Genomic DNA, 4,465 nt, shown 5'->3' on the forward strand with positions numbered 1-4,465 from the left:
ATTACCTCTTTTTCTATTGATTGGAATATTTTCAGAAAGAATGGTACCAGCTCCTCCTTGTACCTTCGATAGATTTGGTTGTAAATTCGTCTAGTCCTGGACTTTTTTGGTTGGTAGGCTATTAATTATTGCCTCAATTTCAGAGCCTGCTATTGATCTATTCAGGGATTCAACCTCTTCCTGGTTTAGTCTTGGGAGAGTGTAAGTGTCCAGAAAATTATCCATTTCTTCTAGTTTTTCTTGTTTATTTGCGTAGAGGTGTTTATAATATTGTCTGATGGTAGTTTGTATTTCTGTGGGGTCGGTGGTGATATCCCCTTTATCATTTTTTATTGCGTCTATTTGATTCTTCTCTCTTTTCTTCTTTATTAGTCTTGCTAGCGGTCTATCCATTTTGTTGATCTTTTCAAAAAACCAGCCCGTGATTCATTGATTTTTTGGAGGGTTTTTTGTGTTTCTATCTCCTTCAGTTCTGCTCTGATCTTAGTTATTTCTTGCCTTATGGAAGCTTTTGAATGTGTTTGCTCTTGCTTCTCTAGTTCTTTTAATTGTGATGTTAGAGTGTCAATTTTAGATCTTTCCTGCTTTCTCTTATGGGCATTTAGTGCTATAAATTTCCCTCTACACACTGCTTTAAATGTGTCCCAGAGATTCTGGTATGTTGTGTCTTTGTTCTCATTGGTTTCAAATAACATCTTTATTTCTGCCTTCATTTCATCATGTACTCAGTAGTCATTCAGGAGCGGGTTGTTCAGTTTCCATGTAGTTGAGCAGTTTTGATTGAGTTTCTTAGTCCTGAGTTCTAGTTTGATTGCACTGTGGTATGAGAGACAATTTGTTATAATTTCTGTTCTTTTACGTTTGCTGAGGGGTGCTTTACTTCCAACTGTGTTGTCAATTTTCAAATAAGTGCGATGTGGTGCTGAGAAGAATGTATATTCTGTTGATTTGGGGTGGAGAGTTCTGTAGATGTCTATTAGGTCCGCTTGTTGCAGAGTTGAGTTCAATTCCTGGATATCCTTGTTAACTTTCTGTCTCATTGATCTGTCTAATGTTGACAGTGGGGTGTTGAAGTCTCCCATTATTATTGTATGGGAGTCTAAGTCTCTTTGTAAGTCTCTAAGGACTTGCTTTATGAATCTGGGTGCTCCTGTATTGGGCGCATATATATTTAGGATAGTTAGCTCTTCCTGTTGAATTGATCCCTTTACCATTATGTAATGACCTTCTTTGTCTCTTTTGGTCTTTGATGGTTTAAAGTCTGTTTTATCGAGACTGGGATTGCAACCCCTGCTTTTTTTTTTTGTTCTCCATTTGTTTGGTAGATCTTCCTCCATCCCTTTATTTTGAGCCTATGTGTATCTCTGCATGTGATATGGGTCTCCTGAATACAGCAAAATGATGGGTCCTGACTCTTTATCCAATTTGCCAGTCTGTGTCTTTTAATTGGACCATTTAGTCCATTTACATTTAAGGTTAATATTGTTATGTGTGAACTTGATCCTGTCATTGTGATATTAGCTGGTTATTTTGCTCGTTAGTTGATGCAGTTTCTTCCTAGCATTGATGGTCTTTACATTTTGGCATGTTTTTGCAATGGCTGGTACCTAGTGTTCCTTTCTATGTTTAGTGCTTCCTTCAGGATCTCTTGTAGGGAAGGCCTGGTGGTCACAAAGTCTCTAAGCATTTGCTTGTCTGTAAAGGATTTTATTTCTCCTTCACTGATGAAACTTAGTTTGGCTGGATATGAAATTATGGGTTTAAAATTATTTTCTTTAAGAATGTTGAATATTGGCCCCCACTCTCTACTGGCTTGTAGAGTTTCTGCCGAGAGACCTGCTGTTAGTCTGATGGGTTTATCTTTGTGAGTAACCCGACCTTTCTCTCTGGCTACCCTTAACAGTTTTTCCTTCATTTCAACTTTGGTGAATCTGACAGTTATGTGTGTTGGAGTTGCTCTTCTCGATGAGTATCTTTGTGCCGTTCTCTGTATTTCCTGAATTTGAATGTTGGCCTGCTTTACTAGGTTGGGGAAATTCTCCTGGATGATATCCTGAAGAGTGTTTTCCAACTTGGTTCCATTTTCCCCCTCACTTTCAGGCACCCCAATCAGACATAGATTTGATCTTTTCACATAATCCCATATTTCTTGGAGGCTTTGTTCATTTCTTTTTCCTTTTTTTCCCTTGACCTCTCTTCTCACTTTATTTCATTCATTTGATCTTCAATCATTGATACTCTTTCTTCCTGTTGATAGAGTTGGTTATTGAAGCTTGTGCATTTGTCACGTATTTTTTGTGTCATGGTTTTTGTCTCTGTCAGCTCATTTATGGCCTTCTCTGTGTTGCTTATTCTAGGTATCCATTATTCCATTCTTTTTTCAAGATATTTAGTTTCTTTGCGCTGGGTACGTTGTTCCTCCTTTAGCTCTGAGAAGTTTGATCGACTGAAGCCTTCTTCTCTCAACTCTTCAAAGTCATTCTCCATCCAGCTGTCATCTATTCCTGGTGATGAGCTGCGTGCCTTTGGAGGGGGAGATGCACTCTGATTTTTTCAATTTTTTGAATTTCCAGCTTTTCTGCCTGCTTTTTCCCATCTTTGTGGTTTTATCTGCCTTTGGTCTTTGATGCTGGTGACGTACTGATGGCGTTTTGGTGTGGGTGTCCTTTCTGTTTGTTATTTTTCCTTCTAACAGTCAGGACCCTCAGCTGTAGGTCTGTTGGAGATTGCCTGAGGTCCACTCCAGACCCTGTTTGCCTGGGTATCAGCAGTGGAGGCTGCGGAAGATAGATATTGCTCTACAGTGAGTGCTGCTGTCTGATTCTTGCTCTGGAAACTTCGTCTCAGGGGTGTACCCCGCCGTGTAAGGTGTGAGGTGTTGGTCTGTACCTAGTGGGTGATGTACCCCAGTTAGGCTACTCAGGGGTCAGGGACCCACTTGAGCAGGCAGACTGTCTGCTGTCAGATCTCAACCTCCATGCTGGGAGATCCACTGCTTTCTTCAAAGCTGTCTGACAGGGTCATTGACATCTGCAGAGGTTTCTGCTGCTTTTTTTTTTTCTATGCCCTGTCCCCAGAGGTGGAGTCTACAGAGACAGGCACACCTCCTTGAGCTGCGGTGGGCTCCACCCAATTCGAGCTTCCCAGCAGCTTTGTTTACCTACTTAAATCTCAGCAATTATGGCTTGATTCAGTGAAGCTTTCCGGGCTTCCTGGCCATAATCCCTAGATCCCTTTTCTTGTACTGGCTGAAAACATTGAGCTATGGATTTTTATTCCAGAATAGGGAGCTCAAAGTCATATTTCAAATTGCATGTGTGGATATGTGTCCTGTTTGTAGGGGAAATGTGAACTCAGATACCCAGGGCATGTATCAGAGTGGCTTGGAACATTTTTTTGTGCTACTTTTTCAGCATAGCTTCTCCTTCCCAAGCATGTGTGTACAGCACCTGGCCCTGGTTTTCCTAACTATCCTTCCAACCTCAGGTTTGTTGGCTTCTCCTTGGGAAGTAAGATTTATTTGAATTCTGAAGAAAATCAAGAATAATTTTCTGGCTGTTGTGGGCTGCAAATGATGTAGCTTTTGAGCGTCTACTTCATGGCATATTTCTGTTACAGTCTGCAGAGAAAGGTCCCTTCTATATTACCACATGAGGATAACTACCTACATTCTTTTGCCTCAACAAAAGAAGCTTCATGATGGTTGGATAAAATCTCCTTCCAAATAACATACAGGAAATTTTGATACTGTAAAATATCTGAATAAATATTAGATACTACACATAGCTTCACTAAATTGTACACAAGGCAATGATTCTGACTTTTATCATTGGTTCCTCTTTGTTCATGGCATCACTATATCTGATCAAAGAAGTTGTGAACTCATCACACAAAACTCAGTCAATGGTGCAATGTATATATTTTTTCAAATTAGCATAAATTTTTTATTGTAAGTCCATTTGTTTATGTTACAATGAGAGTATCATAAAAAAAATAAAAGTATCTTATTTATTTAAAAACATACAGGATGCTTCTTGAATTTGTGTGTAATTCTTGTGCAAAGGCCATGCAACTCTTTTTCTGTATCATTCCAATGTTAGTATATGTGCTGCTGAAGCAAGAACAACATGTGTATTCTTGTTTATGACATATATGGATTTTCTGTATAATGTTTTACATAATCACTGAGGAGGAAAGCCCTATATATTTAAAAAGGGAGTACCATGTTTATACTAGGAAAGAGAAGAAAATACACTGTAATTCATGGAATACTTAATGATATAAATGCTGTGTGAAGTGTTTTATACAGATTTTCTCTTTTAGTCTTTATTTAAAGACTATGAGCACATTTTAGTCTTCCCATTTTATAGATTAAAACTTAACCTATATTTTCTCAAATCCAATTTGAGAGAATGAATGAATGAATGAACTAGGAAATAAACCTAGCTCTATTTGTGGAAAAATT

The 4,465-nt window shown here is 38.6% G+C and overlaps 1 non-coding gene across 1 annotated transcript; it reads right to left on the reverse strand.

The window, feature by feature from the left end:
• Positions 1 to 4,016: 4,016 nt before the first annotated feature.
• On the reverse strand, positions 4,017 to 4,120 carry LOC111545607. Its single transcript, XR_002732503.1, has one exon. It is a non-coding gene; the product is annotated as a U6 spliceosomal RNA (small nuclear RNA).
• Positions 4,121 to 4,465: the final 345 nt, after the last annotated feature.

The sequence above is a fragment of the Piliocolobus tephrosceles genome, chromosome 4 (genome assembly GCF_002776525.5).
Source record: "Piliocolobus tephrosceles isolate RC106 chromosome 4, ASM277652v3, whole genome shotgun sequence".
In the NCBI taxonomy this organism is placed as follows: domain Eukaryota; kingdom Metazoa; phylum Chordata; class Mammalia; order Primates; family Cercopithecidae; genus Piliocolobus; species Piliocolobus tephrosceles.